Raw genomic sequence first — 14103 nt, forward strand, 5'->3', positions numbered from 1 at the left:
AGTTGGACCTGATTTACTTCTGTAGTAATTAGAATTAAGTCTTCTGACTAACCAAGGGCATCAAAGTGTTGAAATCAAGATCATAGTTCCCTGTTCTTGATAGATATATAAAAGATCAAAATGAATCTATCTGTTTGTCAGGATATGTAAGTAATTTCAAAGCTTCTCCATCATTAACTAACTAGCCCTCATCTTAAGTCAAACGTCTCTGAAGTTTTTAATGAACGTGCTTTCCATCAAAAGGAAAACTACTATCAGTGTCACCCTAAAACTGCTTTACCCTGTATGGCATCTATTGAAATGAAAGCTGCTCAAAATCTAACATCTCAACCTTAATAGAACCATTTCTTACTTTTGCTTCACATTTTTTTTTATTCCAGTAAACTGCATATTGGTAATAACTAGGCTTTGTGCCCATAAGAGAATAGCGCATTGTGCTACATTGAAGTTGCTAGATAAATAAAAATTGTTATTGGGGATTAGGGTGCCAGACGAAGAATGAAACTTTATTTGGCCTTGTGCTGAGGGTAACTGGAACTGAATGATGCTTTTCTCAAAATCATGTGGCTCTGTGTTTGGACTGTTCTTTGGGACTCAATGTGGGTATGCATTGGGTCCACAGACAATGGCTCTTCCTCTTTGGTGTATTCCTGGCTTATTCTGCGTCCTGTGTGGCCCAGTGCTCACAAGTACCACTTACCAGTGAGGCTGATCCCTTGCCGTGCCATTGGGAGCTGCAGTCTCTTGCTTGAGCTTTGCGTCACTCAGAAATCTTAGACACCAGTGATCATAGAGCATGCAGGAGAACATTTTTTGGGCGAGATCATGCCAGACACAACATTAGATGTGACACAGTATCCATTTCTCTTATGTTATATGCTTAAACTAATGTTTCCAGTTGCCATTGTTAGGTAATGGAGTACTGGGTACCTCCATTAGCTTGCTCGATAGTTTTGTGGCAATACCCGTGTACCAAATCGCATCGTTATTCAAATATAGTAATACCAAGACAAAGCTCTGCACTCTCACTGTGATGGAAGCTCTATCTTAGTAAAGTTACACTTAGTGGTCACTCTATTAGGTATATCTGCTTGTTGATGCAAATATCTAATCAGCCAATCATGTGGCAGCAACTCAATGCAGAAAAGCACGCAGGCATGATCAAGAGATTCAGTTGTTGTTCAGACCGAACATCAGAATGGGGAAGAAGTGTAATCTATGTGACTTTGATTGTGGAATTATTGTTGATGCCAGATGGGATGGATTGAGTACCTCAGAAACTGTTGATCTCCTGGGGGTTCTAACAGTCTTTAGAGTTTACAGAGAATGGTGCAAGAAACAAAAAAAAACTTCGGTGGGTGAAAGCACCTTGTTAATGAAAGAGGTCAGAAGAGAATGGCCAGACCGGTTCAAGTCGATAAGAGGGCTACACTAACTCAAATAACCACTCATTACAATGGTGGTGTGCAGAAGAGCACCAATGAACACATAGCACGTCAAACTTTGAAGTGGATTTGCTACAGCAGCATTCAACCATGAACATGCACTTAGCGGCCACTTTATTACTACAGGAGGTACTTAATTATGAGGCCTCTGAATGTAAGAGCACATTCTTTTTTTTTTGCTATTAAAAGAAAGAAAGACTCTGCTGACATTGAAAGGATTGACTGGACCCCAAAATTCTGTAGAGCAGGCTGATAGTAAAGGCGTGACTTTACCAGCAGTTAGCTGCTAGGTTGTGTCAGTGGCCTCATAGCTGTCCATCCTGGAGGTATTCTGCTGGCCCAGAGACACCACACCCAACTAGGACTTTGGGATGAACAATGTATTTGCAGGATGTAAAAGGCGATCAATGACTGTGGAGTTCTGTGGGAAGATTTTCACCCCTGCTCTCATGGCTGGACTACTCTCTCTGTAGTGATGATGGTCAAACAGTCACAGAGTCTTGCAAAATGGAAGCAGATTAAATTGTCTACTTGAGCTGCTCCCAGTTTCCCTCTGTCTGTCTCATATCCCTTACCTGTCCATGTACCTCCCGTTCAAACATTGTGATTATAACCACCTCTATCACTTCCTCTGGCAGCTCTTTCCATGTCCAAAGGTTCAAAGTGCATTTATTAACAAAGAATGTGTAAATTATACAACCTTGAGATTTGTTTCTTTAAAAAGCAGTTGCAAAACAAGGAACCCTAAAGAACACGCAGTAAGACCAACCCCAGTGCCCACAGCGAAAGAGAAAGCAAAACATAACAGATCATGCAAACCGTGCAGAAGCAAGCAACAGCATTTGGTATCCAGCACACTCTGTCTGAAAACGTTACCTCTGAAAGTTCAAAGCTCAAAGTAAATCTATTATCAAAGTACGTGTGTGTTACCATGTACTATCTTGAGATTCATTTTCTTCCAGGGACCTTCAGGAAAAAAGAAATATGATAGAATTTATGAAAGAACTACATACAAACAAAGACTAGCTGTCACCTTAAAACTTTGCCCTCTAGTTTTAGACTCCCCTACCCCGGAAGAAAGACTGTGATATTCCCATTTTTCTATGCTACACATGATTTTAGAAGGTCAGCCCTCAGCCTCCTGAGCTACAGAAAAGAGTCCCAGCCTTATAGCTCAAGCCCTACAGTCCCAGTAACATTCTCATAAATCTTTTCTATACTGTATATGTTGACTCTGATCATCCACACTCCTTCTCACTGTAGCCGAAGAGGGGGCTGAGGTGCTGAAGTATTAAAGGTATTATTTGATTGAATTGAGGAACAGACACTGTGGAAGAGGAATCGTGGACTTTGGGGGAGGTTGTCAAATGACAGAGCAGGATATGGATCAGTTGGAAATATGAGGTTGAGTGCTTCAAGCTCCTAGTTGTGAACACCACCAATAACTTGTCCTGGTCCAACCGTGTGGATGTCAAAGGTCAGCCTACTTCCTCAGGAGGCTCAAGAGATTCAGCATGACCCCGTCAATGCCTACCCATTTCTATCGATGTCCCAATGAAAGCATTCTGTCTGGATGCGTCACGGCTTGGTCTGGTAACCGCTCTGCGCACATTTGCAGAAACTGTAGAGAGTTGTGGACGCAGCTCAGCACTGGATTAGAAAATATCAGCTAGAAGGAAAGGTTAGACAAACTTTGATTGTTTTCTGTGGAGTGTCAGAAGCTGAGGAGCTACCTAATAGAAATCTGTAAAATTATGAAAAGCATGAACAGGAGAGATAGTCCGATGTTTTTACCACAAGGTGAAAAGATCATATATTAGAGAGTATAGTATTATGGTGAGAGGTTAATTTAAAGAAGACTTATGGGGCTCATTTTTTACATACATTGGATGTCTGGAGTGCACTGCCAGGGGAGATGGTGGAAATAGGTATGATAGCAATATGTAAGAGGCATTCGGACAGACGGGGAGACAGACCATTTTCAGACAGGAATAAGTGTTGGCGCTTGGCCAAGTGGACAAGGTGTTGGTCTAGTGATCTGAAGGTCGCTAGTTCGAGCCTCAGCTAAGGCAGTGTCTTTGAGCAAGGCATTTAACCACTCATTGCTCTGCGATGACACCAGTGCCAAGCTGTATTGGCCTAGTGCCCCTCCCTTGGACAACATTGGTGTCGTAGGGAGGGGAGACTTGCAGCATGAGTAACTGCCGGTCTCCCATACAACCTTGCCCAGGCCTGGAAAGGTGCAAATTCATGGTCTCTCGAGACTAACAGATGCATGTCATAGACCATGTGCAGTCAGATTGAATTAGTTAGATTGGCTTCATGGTTTCCATATCATGGTAGGCTGAAAGGCCTGTTATTATTCCTGTACCATTCTTTTCTATGTTCTATGTAAGATACTGGGCTTTGCCGGCTTCCTGTAAGTGCAGGCAGCAAATACCATAAGATGATAAGATTTAGGAGCAGAATTAGGCCATTTGGCCCATTGAGTCTGTTCCACCAGTTCATCATGGATGATCCAATTTTCCTCCCAATCTCTTGCCTTTTCCCTATATCCCTTCATGCCCTGACCAGCCAAGAATCTGTCAATCTCTGCCTTAAGTGTACATAAGAACTTGGCCTCCGCAGCTGCCTGTGGGCAAAGAATTCCACAGATTCACCACTCTCTGTCTAAAGATATTCCTCCTCATCTCTTTTCAAGAGGGATGCCCCTCTATTCTGAGGTCGTGTTCTCTTGTCTTAGACTCTTCCACCATAGGAAACATCTCCAACTCCATTCTAACAGGCTTTTCACCATTCGATAGTTTAAATTAGGTCACCCTTCATTCTTCTGAATTCCAGTGAGTACAGGTCCAAAGCCATCAAACACTCTTTCTATGACAAGCCATTCAATCGTGGAATAATTTCTACGATCCTCCTTTGAACCGATTCCAGTTTCAGCACATCTTTTCTAAGGAGCCCAAAACTGTTCACAATACTCCAAGTGAGGCCTCTCTTGTGCTTTATAAAATATCAACATTACATCCTTGCTTTTATATTCTAGCCCTCTTGAAATGAATGCTAACATCACATTTGCCTTCCTCACCACAGACTCAACCTGCAAATTAACTTTTAGTGAATCCTGAATAGGACTCCCATTGCTGTTCACACCTGTCCATAAGGGTTTACCTTAATACCACAAACCATTTTGTAAACAGGAAGGAATTCCACTCTCACGCAGGCCATTGTGGGTCAGAAAAGAGAATTTCCTCATTCTAAAACATGAATTGGAAGTGCACTCATCTCCCTCACACTCGGGGGAGGGCAGTCTGTTGTTGGCACTTCCTAGAGGGAACTGGATGTCAAACTGGGTGTTGGATGTTTTAACCAACAGACCTTTGATAATCAGGATATGCAACTGCTACTCCCTCCCCGTCATCTTCAACACAGGTGCTCCCCCATCTCCCCAGGGCTGTGTGCTGAGCCCATTTGCTGTACATTCTGCTCAACATGACTGTGCGGCCAAAAACCCAAGTGATCACATTGTCAGGTTCACAGGTGGCACAACAGTGGTGAGGCTCATCACCAACAGCAATGAGGTCGCCTACAGAGAGGAAGTGGAAGAGCTCGAGGCCCAGTACCAGGCAAATAAACTTTTCCTCAGTACGGCAAATGAGATGGCTATCAACTTTGGGAGAATTCACACCACTCACACCCCTCTTTACATCAGCAGCACAGCAGTAGAAACTGTGAGCAGTTTCAAACTCTTGGGAGTGCACATCTCGTACAACCTCTCATGGTCCCAGAACACATCCTACACCCAATCAGAAAAGCTCACCAACACCTCTAGTTTCACAGGAGGCTGAAGAGAACTGGACTATTATAATTGTGTTTTTTAAATTATTATGCTTTCTTTTGTGCTGCATCAAATCCAGAGTAAAAATTATTTCTTTCTCCTTTACCCATGTGTACTGGAAATGACATTAAAAAATCTTGTATCTTGGATGGATCCTAGTAGACAAGGGTAACCTCTACTGACTCCTCATACCAGTTCACTCTCCAACTATAGCAGCTGAGCTCAGATACAGTGAGAGCAATGAAGACACCGGGATAACTGATGAAGTTGCCTCTGTTTTCCTCCAGGTGATATGTTAGTGCCTGCACCTGCCTGGAACCATCTTGCTGAAGGAGATTTCTTCATTGTCCTTCACATGCAGCACATCTCAGAATCCAGCCTCCCCTCCATGGACTCCGTCTACACTTCTCACTGCCTCAGCAAACCATCTCCCCTCTCCCAACAGTCAGAAAATAGAAAAGCTCAGGCTTTTGTATCTTCTACAACCAGGCTCAAGGACAGCTCCGGTCGATCTCACTGTTATCAGACTTTTGAATGGACCTCCTGTACAATAAATGGACTCTTGTCCTCACAATAGACCTTGTTATGACCTTGCATATTATTGTTTACTTGCTCTTTGATTCTACGGTTGCTTTTAGACTTTATTCTGCATTGTTATGGCTTTACCCTTCTCTAGCTCAATGCACTGTGTGATGATTTGATCTATGTGAACAGTATTTAAGATGTGCTTTTCACTGTATCTTGTGACAACAGTAAACCAATACCAACAAAAGCCAGCTGAAATAAATAAGGCTAGTGCCAGAGAAAGATCAAGGAGACTCAGAACCTGAGGCGCATGAGGCCAAGTATGGAGAGGAAGAGCAGCAAGAGGAACGGGAGGGGCATCTCCTCGAGCAGCTGCTGCTCTCCTGACTTGGAGGATGTTTGTGCTTAGGGTCAACAGCCTCATTTTAGTGTTGCATAGCGGAAGAAGAATGGTTGCTTGGGATGTATAGAACACACTAATAATAGAGAGATGGTTACTGAGACTGCATTTTAATAGTCGTCATGCCAACCCAGTGACCTTCTCCAAGTTAGAATCCTTTAACACTGACACATTACACCAATCATCAGCTGGGAGGGCACAAATCAGAGTATAAAGCAAGGCAAGAGTAGATACTGGACCACTGGAAAATGTTGCTGGAGTGGTAGTAATGGGGGTCAAGGAAACGGTGGACAAGCTAAATAAGTATTTTGCATCTCCCTTCACTGTGGAAGACACCAGCAGTACGCCAGACTATCATGAGTGACGGGCAGAAGTGAGTGCAGTTGCTATTACTATGTAATAAACCCACAGTGTCCAGAAGTATATGGTTGTACACTTTGGAAGAAGGAACAAAAGTGGAGGATATTTTCTAAGTGGGCAGACAATTCCAAAACACGAGCTGCAAAGGTACTTGGGGGTGCCCGTTTAGGATTCCCTGAAGGTTAACTTGTAGGTTGAGTCGGTGGTGAGGAAGGCAAACGCAATGTCAGCATTCATTTTGGGAAGATTAGAATGTAAAAGCAAGGATGTATTGGATGTATTGCTCAGGCTTCAGAAGGCTGATGAGGCCTTATTGGAGAATTGTGAGCAGTCCTGGCCCCCTTTTCTTAGAAAGGATGTGCTGATATTGGAGAGGGTTCAGAGGAGGTTCACGAGAATGGTTCTGGGAATGAAAGGATTATCTATGAAGAGCAATTGAAGGTTCTGGGCCTATACTCACTGAAATTTCAAAGAATGAGAGGTGGGGAATCTCAGTGAAACCTGCTGAATGTTGAAAAACTTCGAGAGAGTAGATGTAGAGACGATGTTTCCTATAGTAGGGGAGTCTTGGAGCAGAGGGCACAGCCTCAGGATAGAGGGATATCTATTTAGAACAGAGATGAGGAGGAATTTCTTTAGCCGCAGAGTGGTGAATTTGTGGAATTTGTTACCACAGATGGTTGTGGAGGCTAGGTCATTGGGTGTATTTAAGATCGAGCTTGATGGGTTGTTGACCAGTCAGGGTATGGAAGATTATGGGGAGAAGGCAGGAGAATGAGCTTGAAAGAGAAAATGGATCAACCATGATGAAATGGTGGAGAAGACTCAATGGGCCAAATGGCCTAATTCTGCTCCTATCTCTTATGGTCCTATGGACTTATGGTCTAAATCCTCTCACACCTTGCTGTATAGATTGTAACATATTCAAACAACAATTTTATTATTTTAAAGCTTTGTTGTAGCCTCTATCAAACATTTGATGTGTGACACCTTGCTTAGAGTACTCATACGTGTGACATTTTGCTTGGAGAACTCAGATCAGTGCACAAAATACATTTTCTTAGATCATTTCCACTTTGCAGTGTAAACTGTGGTGTGCAGATGATTTTGATCGCCTTTGAGTTTTTAAATGTTCTTTCAGCATTGCTCCATTGAGTGGGAGTCTTGGTCCTGGAGGAGATCATTGCAGCCATTTCGTACCAGGCCTTGATAATGGCAGGCATGGCTGGTCTTGTGGTTTCCCTCATGCGCTGAACTTTCCTCCTGACTTGTATTAGTTGACACAGAGTGGAGCTATGGAGTGGAGAACAGAGATCTTTTCTACAAACGTTGTACCTTCCCTGGCAGCTGGAGAGTGTGTCAGACTTGGGGAATGTGCCTTTAACAGCTGACTTTCTTTTTAGATGCAGTACAAATGCAAACACTCTAGCAAATTTCTACAGATGTACAGTGGAGGGAATTCTGACTGGTTGCAGCACCATCTAGTATGAAGGCTCCGAAACACAGGATCGCAAGAGGCTGAAGAAGATTATAGACTCAGCCAGCTACATCATAGGTACTAGCCTCCTCACCACTGAGGACATCATCAAAAGGTGGTGCTTCATTATTAATTACCCTCACCATTTGGGACATGGACCTGCTCTCAATTCTACCATCATGGAGGTCTTTGAGCCACACTCAGTGTTATAAGAACAAGTTCTTCCCCTCTGCCACCAACTTCTGAATGGTCCATGACCCATGAACCCTTCCTCAGTGTTCCCCTTTTGCATTATTACTTTATTTTTATTGTAAGTTAGAAGCAATATTTTATGACGCAGTGCATTGCTGTCACAAAACAATAAATTTCATGACATATATCAGTGATAACAGGCATGATTCAAGGATTAAGTGTCAGGAAATGTGGAGCGGACTCCTTAGGTCAAATGGCCAATTGCTGCTCTTAAGTCTTATGGAAATAAGTGAATTTCACAGGAATTTCACAGTTACATTTGAGTTTCAAACTGAGACCCTTTGTCAGGACTGAAATGGAAGGGGCAGAAAGGATTTGATTCTGGCTTCTTCTCCCTTCTTTTCCAGTCCTGATGAAGGGTCTCCTCCCAAAAGGTCGACTGTTCATTTCCCTCCTTAGACGCTGCCTGACTTGTTGTACTCCTCGAACACTTTGTGTGTGTTGCTCAAAATTTCCAGCACCTGCAGAATCTCGTTTATTTTAAATTTCTCGGCATGTTATTTAAAAGGGAAAAAAAATCAATTTGTTGTTTCAACTCCCTGGCTGATTGATGGTTATCTCATCTTATTTAGCTCAAAACTATTGTTGGAGTACACTGAAAAATGTTGTGATATTGTCATGTCTGGAAAATATTACAAAAGATAGTAACCTTAATGAGTGTTGACAGAGTGTGGTAATGGAAGAGCGGGATAATTACTTGTTTGAGTTTGTTTATTAGTTGTAGTGAAGTGAGACAGACATCTCGCTTATGCTAAAATGATAGCTATCGGAGCAGCAAGAGAAGGTCTCCTGGGAAATAGAGGCCAGGCTGGCATTGTTACGCAGCTTGATCCTGAGGAATGCTAAGGGATCTACAAGGTACTGGCTGTGTTGACCGTCCACTCCATGTGCACCCAGGGTGTTAGCAGAGAGACTTTTTCCCATTGACAATGCAACTTGGACCTGCTTTTTCAGAAACCTTCAATGGTTCCTTTAATAACTACTCTTCTTGCATCCTCAAGGAGCACCGGTGCAATGCAAATTTCATGTGGAATTTTTTTTGTATTGGTTTGTTATGGTCACATGTTCCAAGATATAACGAAAAGCTTATCTTGGATGTGGAAGCATTGGAAAGGGTACAGAGGAGATTTACCAGGATGCTGCCTGGTTTAGAGAGTATGCATTCTGATCAGAGATTAAGGGAGCTAGGTCTTTACTCTGTGGAGAGAAGGAGGATGAGAGCAGACATGATAGAGGTATGCAAGATATTAAGAGGAATAGATAGAGTGGACAGCCAGCACCTCTTCCCCAGGGCACCACTGCTCAGTACAAGAGGACATGGCTTTAAGATAAAGGGTGGGAAGTTTAAGGGGGGATATTAGAAGAAGGTTTTTTACTCAGAGGGTGGTTGGTGCATAGAATGCACAGCCTGAGTCAGTGATGGAGGCAGGTGCACTAGTGAAATTTAAGAGACTACTAGACAGGTATATGGAGGAATTTAAGGTGGGGGGTTATATGGGAGGCAGGGTTTAAGGGTCGGCACAACATTGTGGGCCGAAGGGCCTGTACTGTTCTATGTTCTATGTTTTATACTGTTCATACAAGTCAAATCATTGCACCATGTGTTGAGCTAGAATGAGGTAATACTATAGTAATGCAGAGTAAAATGTAAAAGTCACTGAAAAAATACGGTGCAAGTAAACAATAAAGTGCAAGACAATAACCAAGTAGCTTGTGAGGCCAAGAATCTATCTTATATTGTATGTGAGGTCCATTCACAAGTCTGATAAAAGTGCGACCTGTTACAAAACAGTTTTGGCCACCATTTCACAGAAAAGATGCTTTGTCATTGGAGAGAGTCCAGAGGAAGTTTATGAGGATGATTCCGAGAGTGAAGGTGTTAGCATACAAGGAGCATTTGGCAGCTTTGGGCCTGTACTCACTGAAATTTAGAAGGACGTGGGGGGGACTTCATTGAAACTAACTGAATGTTGAAAGGACTAGATAGTGTGGATGTGGAGAGGACGTTTCTTATGCTGGGGTATCCCGAACTAGAGAGCACAGCCTCAAAATTGAGGGGTGACCTTCTAGAACAGAGGTATGGAGGATTTTTTTTTTAGCCAGAGAGCAATGAATCTGTGGAATGCTCTGTCACAGACTGCAGTGGAGGCCAAGTCCGCGCGTATATTTAAGGTGGAAGTTGATCGTTTCCTGATCAGTCAGGACATTGAAAGGATATGGTGAGAAGGCAGGTGTATGGGGTTGAGTGAGATCCTAGATCAGCCATGATGGGATGGCAGAGCAGATCGATGGGCTGAATCACCTAATTCTGCTCCTGTGTCTTATGGCCTTATCTGGACTGAGAATGGGTCTCGTGTTCTTCATTTGAACATTGGTGTGAGTGCAGAAAGTGATGCAACATACAATGATGAAGCATTTTCAATGCTTTGAGAAGGGGATGATTGAATAGCTCAGTACAGACACTCTTACCCACGCTGAGGGTGAGCAAGCATACGAGTCTGTGAAAAATAATTCCAGACTTCTTAAGAGTTCTAATGTTACAGAGTAATTGGTAGGTGAAAGTTAAATCATAATACTTAAGAGATCTTCATATAGGAACCTGGATGGGAGGGTTTTGGAGGGATATGGTGTGGGACTAGGCAGAATATTGGGTCAGCTTGGACAAGTTGGGATGTAGGGTTTGTATCTGTGCTGTAGTACCCCATGATTCCATAACTAAGGAGGTTTCAGTTAGAAGCCTCACTCCACTAACTTATATCCCATTATTTCCAACTCCAAGATTATCTGCAAAGTGTTGAGTGTCCCTGAATAAAATCCACCTCTTGCTTCAGGATTCTGAAAACGTAAAGTGGGATTATCAAACAGATCAAGTGACATCACTTGCGTTGGTAGAATTTGAAGATTTTGCTTTCCTTAGAAACATGGTTTGATCTATTTCATTGTGCGTACAAGAAAATGGTGGAAGATTTGGAACTTCATTCACTGCTCCTGGAATTCAGTTCTCAACGATACTGCGGGAGCATCTGCACCACCTGGACTAAAGTCATTGTACAAAGCTGCTCATTATCACTTCTCAACTAATCACTGAAGAACAGTAGAAGCTGCCCATGCCAGCAACATCCACGTGTGAAAAATATAATTAAAAATGCTTACAGGGAGAGCGTGTAGAAATGTTGATCATGTAGTTAACACAATACTGTTTATAATTACAAGCTTGTGTTTTTTTAAACAGCAATATATTTGACTGCAAAGGAACATAGAACATAGAAAAGTTTTAGCAAATGAAAATACAAACTCTGCCATTCGTCAGTGTACACAGTACAATACTAGTTTACGATGTGACTATCCAGCTAAGGCTTTCATAGCTTTCTTTCCTGTTACTCGACAAGTCCTAAGATTACTAAGGCCACTGTTCATCTAACTCATTTTACTTAGCCTGTGACCATCTTTTATGGATGAAGTGTTTCACAAAATTAGACACCTGGTTTTTTGATGCACCATCAATAACTCACTCTGAGACGTAAAGGCGAGATATTGGCTTTTATTGACTGGACGAAGGAACAAACAGTGAGTGACCACCATACTACATCCCAGAGACTGAGAGGCCGGGCTCAGGCCTCAATCGCCTTTATACAGGGGTCTGTGGGAGGAGCCACAGGAGCAGTCAGCAGGGGGCGTGTCCAGACTGGTATATGTAGTTCACCACATTCACCCCCACTTTGTTTGAAAAAAAGAGTCCCCATGGGGCGAAGTTTCTTACAAGTATATTTACAGGTTAAGTCTATCAGGTGGTCGAATCTGTCGCAGCAAAATACGTAGCACCGGCTGTGATTGCACAGGTGCCGGTGGTGCTTGCACCGGAGACGGAGGTTGTGCTGGTTCCGGCCTAACTGGAGGTGTCAGCCCACTAGGCATCAGTGATCCCTCATGCGTGTTCGAGGCGCCTGGTATATATGCATACGAAACGCCCGGTATATGAGTGTTGTGAGGAGTCTGTGTAGGGCCTGGTGTGCGCGGTGTCACCTCGGGTACAGGGTTCATAGTTACTGGGGAGTGTTCGGGGTAGTGGTCTGCTGCTCCTGCGGGCGCCAGGTCGCGGACGGAGACCGTGTCCTCCCACCCATCAGGTAAGACCACGTAGGCATACTGGGGGTTTGCATGTAGAAGGTGAACCATCTCGACCAGCGGGGAGTATTTATTGCTCCTCACATGTTTCCGGAGCAGCCCTGGCCCTGGGGATGTCAGCCAAACTGGTAGGGTGGTCCCAGTGACAGACTTCCTGGGAAGAGAGAATAGGTGTTCGTGAGGGGTGGCATTGGTGGACGTACATAACAGGGAGCGGATAGAGTGGAGTGCCTCAGGGAGGACCTCCTGCCATTGAGAGACCGGCAACCCTTTTGACTTAAGGGCTAAAAGTGTGGCCTTCCACACTGTGGCATTCTCCCTCTCCACCTGTCCATTTCCCCGGGGATTATAACTCGTGGTCCGACTAGTCGCAATGCCCCTAGCCAGCAGGTACTGGCGCAGCTTGTCACTCATAAAGGAGGACCCTCTATCACTGTGGATATAGCAGGGATATCCGAACAGAGTGAAGAGCTGGCGCAGGGCTTTTATGACGGACGTGGTAGTGGTGTCGGGGCAGGGAATGGCAAAGGGGAACCGCGAGTACTCGTTGATAATATTGAGAAAATAGACATTGCGGTCGGTGGAGGGAAGGGGGCCCTTAAAGTCAAAACTCAATTGCTCAAAAGGGCAGGTGGCCTTGACAAGTTGTGCTGTTTCAGGACGGTAGAAGTGCGATTTGCACTCAGCGCAGATTTGGCAGTCCCTGGTCATTGTCCTGATGTCCTCCAGGGAGTACGGCAGGTTCCGGGCTTTCATGAAATGGTAAAATCGGGAGACCCCCGGATGGCAAAGATGTGCATGAAGGGCGTATAGCTGGTCGAGCTGTGTGCTAGCACACGTTCCCCGGGATAGGGCATCAGGGGGCTCATTGAGTCTGCCAGGCCGGTACAGGATATCATAGTTGTAGGTGGAGAGTTCTATTCTCCACCGCAAAATCTTATCATTTTTGATTTTGCCCCGCTGTTGGTTGCTGAACATGAACGCAACCGAGCACTGGTCAGTCAGCAAGGTGAACCTTTTGCCAGCGAGATAGTGCCTCCAGTGCCTAATGGCTTTCACTATGGCCTGGGCTTCTTTCTCCACCACGGAGCGCTGAATTTCAGAGCCTTGAAGAGTACGAGAAAAGAATGCTACTGGTCTGCCTTCCTGATTAAGGGTAGCAGCCAGTGCGAAATCGGAGGCGTCACTCTCTACTTGGAAGGGAATGGTCTCGTCCACCGCATGCATTGTTGCTTTGGCAATGTCCCCTTTAATGCAGCTGAAGGTCGCACGGGCCTCAGCAGAGAGGGGAAAAGTGGTAGACATGACCAGGGGGCGGGCCTTGTCTGTGTAATGGGTGACCCATTGGGCATAATAGGAAAAAAAACCCTGGCATCATCTGAGGGCTTTGAGGGTGGTGGGAAGAGGGAGTTCTAACAGGGGGCACATACGGTCGGGATCAGGGCCAATGACCCCGTTTTCCACGCCATACCCAAGGATAGCGAGGCGGGTGGTTCTGAACACACACTTGTCCCTGTTATAAGTAAGGTTCAGAGCTTCGGCCACTTGGAAAAATCATTGGAGGTTGGCGTCGTGATCCAACCAGTCGTGACCACAGATGGTGATGTTATCCAGATAGGGAAATGTGGCCTGCAGTTGGTACTGGTCCACCATCCAGTCCATTTCCCTCTGGAAGACAGAGACA

The sequence above is a fragment of the Hypanus sabinus genome, chromosome 20 (genome assembly GCF_030144855.1).
Source record: "Hypanus sabinus isolate sHypSab1 chromosome 20, sHypSab1.hap1, whole genome shotgun sequence".
In the NCBI taxonomy this organism is placed as follows: Eukaryota; Metazoa; Chordata; class Chondrichthyes; order Myliobatiformes; family Dasyatidae; genus Hypanus; species Hypanus sabinus.